The following is a 12,705-nucleotide window of genomic DNA, read 5'->3' on the forward strand; positions in this document are numbered from 1 at the left end:
ATTGATTTGCGTATGTTGAACCAGCCTTGCATCCCAGGGATGAAGCCCACTTGATCATGGTGGATAAGCTTTTTGATGTGCTGCTGGATTCGGTTTGCCAGTATTTTATTGAGGATTTTTGCATCAATGTTCATCAAGGATATTGGTCTGAAATTCTCTTTTTTGGTTATGTCTCTGCCAGGTTTTGGTATCAGGACGATGCTGGCTTCATAAAATGTGTTAGGGAGGATTCCCTCTTTTTCTATCGATTGGAATAGTTTCAGAAGGAATGGTACCAGTTCCTCCTTGTACCTCTGGTAGAATTCAGCTGTGAATCCATCAGGTCCTGGACTCTTTTTGGTTGGTAAGCTATTGATTATTGCCACAATTTCAGAACCTGTTATTGGTCTATTCAGAGATTCAACTTCTTCCTGGTTTAGTCTTGGGAGGGTGTATTTGTCGAGGAATTTATCCATTTCTTCTAGATTTTCTAGTTTATTTGCATAGAGGTGTTTGTAGTATTCTCTGATGGTAGATTGTATTTCTGTGGGATCGGTGGTGATATCCCCTTTTTCGTTTTTTATTGCATCTATTTGATTCTTCTCTCTTTTCTTCTTTATTAGTCTTGCTAGCGGTCCATCAATTTTGTTGATCCTTTCAAAAAACCAGCTCCTGGATTCATTAATTTTTTGAAGGGTTTTTTGTGTCTCTATTTCCTTCAGTTCTGCTCTGATTTTAGTTATTTCTAGCCTTCTGCTAGCTTTTGAATGTGTTTGCTCTTGCTTTTCTAGTTATTTTAATTGTGATGTTAGGGAGTCAATTTTGGATCTTTCCTGCTTTCTCTTGTGGGCATTTAGTGCTATAAATTTCCCTCTACACACTGCTTTGAATGTGTCCCAGAGATTCTGGTATGTTGTGTCTTTGTTCTCGTTGGTTTCAAAGAACATCTTTATTTCTGCCTTCATTTCACTATGTACCCAATAGTCATTCAGGAGCAGGTTGTTCAGTTTCCATGTAGTTGAGCGGTTTTGAGTGAGTTTCTTAATCCTGAGTTCTAGTTTGATTGCACTGTGGTCTGAGAGACAGTTTGTGATAATTTCTGTTCTTTGACATTTGCTGAGGAGAGCTTTACTTCCAACTATGTGGTCAATTTTGGAATAGGTGTGGTGTGGTGCTGAAAAAAATGTATATTCTGTTGACTTGGGGTGGAGAGTTCTGTAGATGTCTATTAGGTCCACTTTATGTAGAGCTGAGTTCAATTCCTGGATATCCTTGTTAACTTTCTCTCTCGTTGATCTGTCTAATGCTGACAGTGGGGTGTTAAAATCTCCCATTATTATTGTGTGGGAGTTTAAGTCCCTTTGTAGGTCACTGAGGACTTGCTTTATGAATCTGGGTGCTCCTGTGTTGGGTGCATATATATTTAGGATAGTTAGCTCTTCTTGTTGAATTGATCCCTTTACCATTATGTAATGGCCTTCTTTGTCTCTTTTGATCTTTGTCGGTTTAAAGTCTATTTTATCAGAGACTAGGATTGCAACCCCTGCCTTTTTTTGTTTTCCAGTTGCTTGATAGATCTTCCTCCATCCCTTTATTTTGAGTCTATGTGTGTCTCTGCACGTGAGATGGGTTTCCTGAATACAGCACACTGATGGGTCCTGACTCCTTATCCAGTTTGCCAGTCTGTGTCTTTTGATTGGAGCATTTAGCCCATTTACATTAAACGTTAATATTGTTATGTGTGAATCTGATCCTGTCATTATGATGTTAGTTGGTTATTTTGCTCGTTAGTTGCTATAGTTTCTTCCTAGTCTCGATGGTCTTTACAATTTGGCATGTTTTTGCAGTGGCTGGTACCGGTTGTTCCTTTCCATGTTTAGTGCTTCCTTCAGGAGCTCTTTTAGGGCAGGCCTGGTGGTGACAAAATCACTCAGCGTTTGCTTGTCTGTAAAGTGTTTTATTTCTCCTTCACTTATGAAGCTTAGTTTGGCGGGATAGGAGATTCTGGGTTGAAAATTCTTTTCTTTAAGAATGTTGAATATCGGCCCCCACTCTCTTCTGGCTTGTAGAGTTTCTGCTGAGAGATCAGCTGTTAGTCTGATGGGCTTCCCTTTGTGGGTAACCCGACCTTTCTCTCTGGCTGCCCTTAACATTTTTTCTTTCATTTCAACTTTGGTGAATCTGACAATAATGTGTCTTGGAGTTGCCCTTCTCGAGGAGTATCTTTGTGGCGTTCTCTGTATTTCCTGAATCTGAATGCTGGCCTGCCTTGCTAGATTGGGGAAGTTCTCCTGGATAATATCTTGCAGAGTGTTTTCCAACTTGGTTCCATTCTCCCCATCATTTTCAGGTACACCAATCAGACGTAGGTTTGGTCTTTTCACATAGTCCCAAATTTCTTGGAGGCTTTGTTCATTTCTTTTTATCCTTTTTTCTCTAAACTTCCCTTCTCTCTTCATTTCATTCATTTCATCTTCCATCAGCGATACCCTTTCTTCCAGTTGATCGCATCTGCTACTGAGGCTTCTGCAATCTTCGCGTAGTTCTCGAAACTTGGCTTTCAGCTCCATCAGCTCCTTGAAGCCCTTCTCTCCATTGGTTATTCTAGTTATCCATTCTTCTAATTTTTTTTCAAAGTTTTTAACTTCTTTCCTGTTGTTTTGAATTTCCTCTCGTAGCTCAGAGTAGTTTGATCGTCTGAAGCCTTCTTCTCTCAGCTCATCAAAGTCATCCTCCATCCAGCTTTGTTCCGTTGCTGGTGAGGAACTGCGTTCCTTTGGAGGAGGAGAGGTGCTCTGTTTTTTAGAGTTTCCAGTTTTTTTGGTCTGTTTTTTCCCCATCTTTGTGGTTTTATCTACTTTTAGTCTTTGATGATGGTGATGTACAGATGGGTTTTTGGTGTGGATGTCCTTTCTGTTTGTTAGTTTTCCTTCTACCAGACAGGACCCACAGCTGCAGGTCTGTTGGAGTTTACTAGAGGTGCACTCCAGACCCTGTTTTGCTGGGTGTCAGCAGCGGTGGCTGCAGAACAGCGGATTTTCGTGAGACCACAAATTCAGCTGTCTGATAGTTCCTCTGAAAGTTTTGTCTCAGAGAAGTACCGGGTTGAATGAGGTGTCAGTCTGTCCCTACTGGGGGGGTGCCTCCCAGTTAGGCTGCTCAGGGGTGAGGGACCCACTTTAGGAGGCAGTCTGACCGTTCTCAGATCTCCAGCTGCATGCTGGGAGAACCACTACTCTCTTCAAAGCTGTCAGTCAGACAGGGACATTTAAGTCTGTGGAAGTTCTTGCAGAGTTTTTGTTTGTCTGTGCCCTGCCCCCAGAGGTGGAGCCTACAGAGGCAGGCAGGCCTCCTTGAGCTGTGGTGGGCTCCACCCAGTTCGAGCTTCCTGGCTGCTTTGTTTACCTAAGCAAGCCTGGGCAATGGCGGGCGCCCCTCCCCGAGCCTCGCTGCCGCCTTGCAGTTTGATCTCAGACTGCTGTGCTAGCAATTAGCGAGACTCCGTGGGCATAGGACCCTCTGAGCCAGGTGCGGGACACAATCTCCTAGTGTGCCGTTTTCCAGGCCCGTTGGAAAAGCGCAGTATTAGGATGGGACTGACCCGATATTCCAGGTGCCGTCTGCTTCCCCTTTCTTTGACTAGGAAAGGGAACTCCCTGACCCCTTGCGCTTCCCGAGTGAGGCAATGCCTCGCCCTGCTTCGGCTCGCGCACAGTGCGCTTCACCGACTGTCCTGCACCCAGTGTTAGGCACTCCCTAGTGAGATGAAACCGGTACCTCAAGCAGAAATGCAGAAATCACCCGTCTTCTGTGTCGCTGGGGCTGGGAGCTGGAGACCGGAGCTGTTCCTATTCGGCCATCTTCGGCTCACTGCAACTTCTACCTTGTGGGTTCAAGCAATTCTCCTGCCTCAGCCTCCTGAGTAGCTGGGACTACAGGCGTGTGCCACCACACCCAGCTAATTTTTACATTTTTAGTAGAGATAGGGTATTTTTAGTAGAGTCCATGTTGGCCAGGCTGGGCTTGAACTCCTGATCTCAGGTGACCCACCCACCTAGGCCCCCCAAAGTGCTGGGATTATTACAAGCGTGAGCCACCGCACCCAGCCTGCGTTTTCTTTTAAAGTCTATTTTAAGTTGTGCTAAGGCTTTATTTCAGGGTGTCTCATAAACGCTACCCTTCTCTTTAATATTTTCACTTTGTTAGCTACACCAGAATTAACTCAGACCTGTTAGCAGTGAGACTGTCATGTTCTTCCATTCTCCTGAAGTTGCCCATTCTCAGGCAGAGATTGTGACACTGTTATGAGGTGGTGCCATTTCTGGTTTTGTTTGTTTTGTTTTTTATGAGACAGAGTCTTGCTCTGTCACCCAGGCTGGAGTGCAGTGGTGCAATCTCGCTCACTGCAACCTCCACCTCCTAGGTTCAAGCGATTCTCTTGCCTCAGCCTCCCTGGTAGCTGGGGATACAGGCATGCACCACCACGCCCGGTTAATTTTTGTATTTTTAGTAGAGATGGGTTTTACCATGTTGGCCAGGCAGGTCTTGAACTCCTGACCTTAAGTGATCCACCTGCCCCAGCCTCCCAAAGTGTTGGGATTACAGGCGTCAGCCACCGCACCCAGCCCATTTCTGGTACCTAAAGCTTTTGTGTTTCTTTCTCTCTCCTCCTAGTCTAACACTTTCAGAAATTTTATCATTTCTTTTTTCTTATAATGAAATACTTAACTCCAGCTTTTCGTAACATGCCAGGTATGTAACCAAAAAAGGTGCCTTCTCTTTCTGCTTGGAAATTATAACCTTTCTTTCTTTGAGGCAACTCTTCTCACAGGCTTATGTTTATGATCTACAGATCTTTATGGTAGTCTCAACTCAGAGTTGCCCTTAAAACAAAGTAGGGTCATGTAAGTTATTTGACTTCATGTAGACACACAGGAAAGGTTGATTGTACTGAACTCAGGCAGGTCCGTTTGTTGAACTGAAAGCCTGAATCTAGCCAGTGATATTTCCAACCCAATTCTGTTGAGAATTAGTTAATAACCTTCAGCTTGGTATAATTCTTATAAAATTTATTAGATTTGAATAAATAAATTGAAGAGAACCCTGGTTTGGAAATTCACACATACATATACGCTACCACGGGAAAGAAAGGTACAATGAACTGTGATTTTGTAAAATGTCACATTAAAGAATCATTATTTTATAATTTTAGTGGCTTTAATAAAAGCTGCTAAAAATAAACTGAAGATGGATCAAGGATTTAAATCTAAGACCTGAACCTATAAAAATTCTGAAAGATAACATCAGAAAAACCCTTCTAGGCTGGGCGCGGTGGCTCACACCTGTAATCCCAGCACTTTGGGAGGCCGAGACGGGCAGATCACGAGGTCAGGAGATCGAGACCATCCTGGCTAACATGGTGAAACCCCGTCTCTACTAAAAATACAAAAAATTAGCCGGGCGCTGTGGCGGGCGCCTATAGTCCCAGCTACTCGGGAGGCTGAGGCAGGAGAATGGTGTGAACCCGGGAGGTGGAGCTTGTAGCGAGCTGAGATTGCGCCACTGCACTCCAGCCTGGACGACAGAGTGAGACTCTGTCTCAAAAAAAAAAAAAAAAAAGGAAAAGAAAAACCCTTCTAGACATTGGCTTAGGCAAAGATTTCATGACCAAGAACCCAAAAGCAAATGCAATAAAAATAAAGATAAATAGCTGGGACTTAATTAAACTAAAGAGCTTTTGCATGGCAAAAGGAATAGTCAGCAGAGTAAACAGGCAATCAACAGAGTGGGAGAAAATCTTCACAATCTATACATCTGCAAAGGACTAATATCCAGAATCTATAATGAACTCAAACAAATTAGCAAGCAAAAAACAAACAATCCCATCAAAAAGTGGGATAAAGAACAGGAATAGACAATTCTCAAAAGAAGATATACAAATGGCCAACAAACATATGAAAAAATGCTCAACATCACTAATTATCAGGGAAATGCAAATCAAAACCACAATGCGATACCACAATATGATACCACAATCCTGCAAGAATGGCCATAATAAAAACAATTGAAAAATAATAGATGTTGGCATGGATGCGGTGAACAGAGAGCACTTCTACACTGCTGATGGGAATGTAAACCATACAGTCACTATGGAAAACAGTGTGGAGATTCCTTAAAGAACTAAAAGTGGAACTACCATTTGATCCAGCAATCCCACCACTGGGTATCTATCAGAGGAAAACAGTCATTATACGAAAAAGATACTTGCACACACATGTTTATAGCAGCACAATTCACAATTGCAAAAATGTGGAACCAACCCAAATGCCCATCAATCAACAAGTGGATAAAGAAACTGTGATATATATATATATACAATGCAATACTACTCAGCCATAAAAAAGAATGAATTAATGGCATTTGCAGCAACGTGGATGAGACTGGAGACTATTATTCTAAGTGAACTAACTGAGGAATGGAAAACCAAACATCATGTTCTCACTCATAAGTGGGAGCCAAGCTATGAGGATGCAAAGGCATAAGAATAACACAATGGACTTTGGGGGCTCAGGGGGAAAGGGTGGGAAGGGGATGAGGGATAAAATACTACAAATTAGACCAGGCACGGTGGCTCACACCTGTAATCCCAGCACTTTGGGAGGCCGAGGTGAGGTCAGGAGTTCAAGACCAGCCTGCCCAACGTGGTGAAACCCCATCTCCACTAAAAATACAAAAATTAGCCGGGTGTGTTAGCAAGCACCTGTAATCCCAGCTACTTGGGAGGTTGAGGCAGGGGAATCGCTTGAACCCGGGAGACGGAGGTTGCAGTGAGCCGAGATCGTGCCACTGCACTCCAGCCTGGTTGACAGAGCGAGACTCAGTAAAAAACAAACAAACCTACAAATTGGGTGCAGTGTGTACTGCCCGGATGATAGGTGCACCAAAATCTCAGAAATCACCGCTAAAGAACTTATTCATGTAACCAAATGCCACCTGTTTCCCAGTAACCTATGGAAATAAAAATTAAAAAAATAAATAAATAAAAGCTGCTGAAACCACTCAGCCTCCTTCACAGTGAAAAAGGTGCTATGTTTTTCATGCCCATTTGCAAACTTTGTGCCAAACTAAGTGTTAACAAGAACTTTAAAGAAAACTTTCACCTCCAAACCACAAACAGTGCTCTGAAAAGTGCAAAAACAGCAAAAAGTCAAACACAAACAAGCCTAAAGTTTTGTGAGGCCAGAAGAAACCACAGGTCATAGAAAAATACACTTTCCCTTTCACACTCTCAGTATCATACTAGGGGGCTGTCATGAGAGCGAGGGTGTCTGGGCTTAATACAGTCACCATGCAGCACCTAAGCCATGACACCTCAGCCATCTGCATGTAGCACAAGGAGGACACCGAACAGGGATGGAATGTGCACATCACTGAGAGCGTTTTTATGTTGACTTTCCTCTCTGTGTCAGCACCAGAACGTCTTCCTGTTAGCTTCAGTGGTCTCTGTGTTGTCAAGGAAAATGACCACAGTAACTGTCTACTCCCCAGCTTTGCCTAAGTCACACTTATAAGGCTCTTGATGCATAACAGGTTTATTAGTTTCCAAGCAGGTAGCATTGATTGGTAAAGGAGGAAAAGACTCCATTTATACTATCAAGCAGCTTCTCTTACAGTAATCTTTTAGGCATTTCAACAGCAAAATAGGCAGGCGTTTACCAAAAAAGCTTTCATAAGCACATCAAAGTTCATATTTTAGCTGCTTAAGAAAAAAATTAACTATGGGACATTTCCATAAACAGTAGACCAGGCACGGTAGCTCATGCCTGTAATCCCAGCACTCTGGGGGGCTGAGGCAGGTAGATAGTCTGAGGTCAGGAGTTCTAGGCCAGCCTGGCCAACATGGTGAAACTCTGTCTCTACCAAAAATACAAAACATTAGCTGGGCGTGGTACTGCACGCCTGTAATCCCAGCTACGTGGGAGGCTGAAGCATGAGAATCACTTGAACCCGGGAGGTGGAGGTTGCAGTGAGCTGAGATCACACCACTGCACTCCAGCCTGGGCAACAAAGTGAGACTCCATCTCATAAATAAATAAATAAATAAATAAATATTTTGTCTTAATGACTCATTTGCAGAAGTCAATGTATCATTCAAGGCAATGAAGTTTAGCATTATAGAGTTCAAGATCATATACAAAGACCTGTCCTCAAATTCCCCTCAGATGAAAAACAGTATGCCAGTAAGCTTAGTAAATAATTCACGGAAAAAAAAATACATCTCTAGAAAATGAATTTTTTTTAAATTTTATTCATTAGAATGCACTGTTTATAATAGCAACAAATTGGATGCCCGCCAGTAGAAGACTGGTTAAAATACTAGCACATAGTAAACGCTCACTAAATGCTTACTGAATGAATACATGAATGATAACAGTTTCCATTGCTTCCAAAGCTCCCTTGCTTCCCTCGTATTCTCTAGGCTCCTGTTGATTCTGTGAGCCCCAAAAGCTCTCCAATAAATCTTGTCTCTGTTTATGATTGCAACCCAAAAAAGCTGATGGATATATAATATTAAATGTGGTAAAAAACCAAATTCACTTTATACCAATTCCATTCTACAAACAATATTATATTTCCATTCAATATAATTATAAAGATATAGCTTTAGAATTAGTTTGGTTGTTTCCTGATATACCAAATCCTACTTCAACCCTTAAGAGGTTTAAAAATAAAGTGAGGTCTCATCACTTGACATATGTATCAGAATGGAACACTGGTAATTAGAAGGACTTATCGGAGATCATAAGCTCCAATGGACAGAGATGTCCCAGACAGTCACAAGGTGAAAAAGGCATACCAGTGACAATTAGGAAGACGCACAGGTTGGTGGTAGGCATATTGATTTAGTCGCAAGTAGAATCGGCCAAGTAGGACAATGAAGAAGGATACTGAAGGATATTGAAAGGATACTGAAAAACAGGGTCAAGGAAAGCAGAGGGCACTCTTTAGTGGAGGACTTAATACAAAATAGGTAGCAGGAAAACCCAAGATTATCCTATTCAAAATATGGGACCTGAAGGACAGAACTAGTAGGGGAAAGCAGTTCTATGCTGTAACTTACACTCCACAAGTACTGCCATCCAAATAACCTGTATTTGGGCTGGGTGCCATGACTCACACTTGTAGTCTCAGCACTTTGGGAGCCTGAGGCGGGAGAATCATTTGAAGCCAGGAGTTCAAGACCAGGTTGGGTAACAAAGTGAGAGCCCATCTGTACAAAATAAAAAGTTAGCTGGGGCCAGGCACGGTGGCTTGTGCCTGTAATCCCAGCACTTTGGAAGACCAAGGCAGGTGGATCACCTGAGGTCAGGAGTTCGAGACCAGCCTGGCCAACATGGTAAAACCCTATCTCTACTAAGAATATAAAAATTAGCCGGGCATGGTGGCGCGTGCCTGTAATCCCAGCTACTCAGGAGACTGAGGCAGAAGAATTGCTTGAATCCGGGCAGCAGAGATTGTGGTGAGCCAAGATCGCGCCACTGCACTCCAGCCTGAGTGACAGAGCGAGACTCTGTCTCAAAAAAAAAAAAAAAAAAGAAAAAGAAAACTTTAAGATAAAAGAATATATGAGTTGGCTTTCATTCATTTATGATTTGAACAAATATATTTGCATTTGCCAAGATGTATTAGTCCCATATTCTACCTTGACAAAACCACGATCCGGGTACAATGAGGCATGAGAAACCTTGGCAGCAATTGCCTTCATGCCATCCAGAGGCAGAAACATTGTTTCTAGGTGGGAGCTCCTGATTCCAAACTTCTCACCTGGAAGTGACCTTGAGTGGATGATAAAATCTCCCTTCTCACCCCCATCTTTTACATTGAAAACACCCTTAATTTCAGTGAGAAATGGAATCAGTATAATGATGGATGAATCACAAATACACATGCGCACACACACGCACACACACACGTGACCCTCTTGCCTCAGCCCCCCAAGTAGCTGGGATTACAGGCGCCTGCCACCACACCTGGCCTAAAAAAAACTAAGGTTTGCAGATTACTCCATGAATACTGAGTTATTATTAGCAAGTTCTGTAAGTTGACTGGAAAACATCTATCATAAGACAGGGCAGCCACTAACGGGCAGAAACAGGAGCCATGCAGAAGAATCCATTACGTCGTCCTCCAGCATCACTGAGAAAAATGACTATATGATAATTCATTGTGAAGGGCTGGACTCTACAAGGACTTTATAAATCCCAATGTCAGCATATCCATTCCTCACATAGAGTGGCTAATATATATTTTTCATGCAACTTTCTAAGAATTAAAATGTATTCATATAGAAAAATATCTGTCATTTATTTTTGTTGGATTCTAATTTATAATCATGAAAATCAATAATCTAATTTGAATTTACTTGCTCTTCTTACCATCATCTAAATCATTATTAAATGAAGCCAAGTGATATGCTTCTCTTCATCTCTAAGTGGAAATGCACATTCAATTTATTTTAAAACATTTTTCAAAGCAACATCACTTTCGGAAAACACTTAATAATTGCCTGGCAAATTATTCTCTATGGCCTACTGCTATTCTTGTTGTATTCAAGAGCTCGATGCAGGAAAACCTCAGGGGACTGAATAAGGAGCATCCTCCTGTTCTAAAGATGGGCCAAAGGGAAAGAAGCCCAGTCTCCACAATCTTTCTCCCAAAACTTTGATGTTCAGTTAGCTAAGTTTAGCTGTCCTGGCCCTTCTTGTGCTAAGCTTGGTTTGTTCCCATCTCTCTGTTGCACTCAGGAGCTGAAGGTGCCCTTTTCCATGCAGTGTAGACATAGTTGCGGAGGCACAGGGGAGACAGGGCACCCTGCTGCAGGAGGGTCTGAGGACACAGTGCTGCCTGCAAAGCCTGTGCTCAGCATGGCTCTTCCTAGTTCAGCACAGGAACTGCTTGCCCTTCTTCTGTGTCCCCACACCTAGAGGAGATATTCAAAATATGTAAGGGCCAGGACGGTGAGGGCACTGATGAATCAGAACAGATGCCCATCAGTAAGCTGAACCGGGACTTCCCAGCTAATGGTCAGCCCTGTTCAGACCCCTAACCCCTAAACTGCCTCCTCAGCTCTCCATCCACCCCAGCCCCTTGAGAGTGTTTCTAGATGCCAAAGAGTAGCCAAATGTGTCAGGAGACATGGCCCAGGGCAAGACATGCGGGAGCAGCATTCTGGTCTGGACAAATGACACGGGAGGATGAGCCTCAAGGAAGACGGTAGGAGAGAGAGAGAAGTGCCAAAGAAAGTAGAATTAAAAAGAGACAGGCTGGGCCGGGCTGGGCCGGGCGCAGTGGCTCACGCCTGTAATCCCAGCACTTTGGGAGGCCAAGGCAGGCGGATCACGAGGTCAGGAGATCGAGACCATCCTGGCTAACACGGTGAAACCCCGTGTCTACTGAAAAAAATACAAAAAAATTAGCCGGGTGTGGTGGCGGGCGCCTGTAGTCCCAGCTACTCGGGAGACTGAGGCAGGAGAATGGCGTGAACCCGGGAGGTGGAGCTTGCAGTGAGCCGAGATTGTGCCACTGCACTCCAGCCTGGGCGACACGGCAAGACTCTGTTTCAAAAAAAAAAAAAAAAAAAAAAAGAGACAGGCTGGGCACAGTGGCTCACGCCTGTAATCCATCACTTTGGGAGGCTGAAGGGGTACAGATCACTTGAGGTCAGGAGTTCAAGACCAGCCTGACCAACATGGAGAAATCCCGTCTCTACTAAAAATACAAAAATTAGCCAGTCCTGGTGATGCACGGCTGTAATCCCAGCTATTTGGGAGACTAAGGTGGGAGAATTGCTTGAACCTGGGAGGCGGAGGCTCCAGTGAACCAAGATCATGCCACCGCACTCCAGCCTGGGCAACAGAGGGAGACTCTGTCTTAAAAAGAAAAAAGAAAAGAAAAAGGAGATAGACACACACCCCGCTGCTGGGATACTTGCAGTTGGGCCAGGTCTGCAGGGACTCAGATGATCTACTCTGGCTCTCACCCAACAGCTTGGAGTGGTCCGACTCATCTCACAGGGAGTGGGCAGTTAAAGGGTCTGCTGTTTTGCATGTTTGCACCTGGGGCATGGTCCTCAGAACAGGCAGGAGTGCAGAAGAGGGGGTAAAGCCCCTCAGAGTGCCAAAGGGTGTGTTCATATGCCTGACAATATGCTCTTCTGGCAGGGAGATTGGCAGCTGCATATGCCTGGGAGGATTTGGGGAACCCAGGGACCTGCATGTCCAGCTGGAAATGCCACACTTCTTCCTCCTCTGTGTAGCCTTCTCGGAGTGGACATGTTTCTGTGTCCGCTGCCGTTAGAGAAACTTATGCCATTTCATTGTTTGTGTTTTGTGAATCGCTCTCTACTGTGGCAGCAGCACACATACACATTTACAGATAGATTCCAGAACAAGAGTGTTAATTGACCGTCCACAAAAGCACTTGGCTCCCAGGTTATAAGCCACATTTTCTATATTATTTATCTTTCTTCCAAGACAGAACTCCCGTGAGGAAAAGGCTGACTCACAACCATTTCTCCAGTCACCTCCCTTGAAGAACATTAGGGTAGGAAGCTTCCTGGTGAAAGGACCTTTGTTCCCTGGATGCAGTCTTTGGCTCTGTCTCCCCTAGACATTCCTAGGAAAAGGGGAGCACATCTAAGGAAAACAAAGCTGCAGTTTGGCTCAT

The sequence above is a fragment of the Nomascus leucogenys genome, chromosome 4 (genome assembly GCF_006542625.1).
Source record: "Nomascus leucogenys isolate Asia chromosome 4, Asia_NLE_v1, whole genome shotgun sequence".
Classification (NCBI taxonomy): Eukaryota; Metazoa; Chordata; class Mammalia; order Primates; family Hylobatidae; genus Nomascus; species Nomascus leucogenys.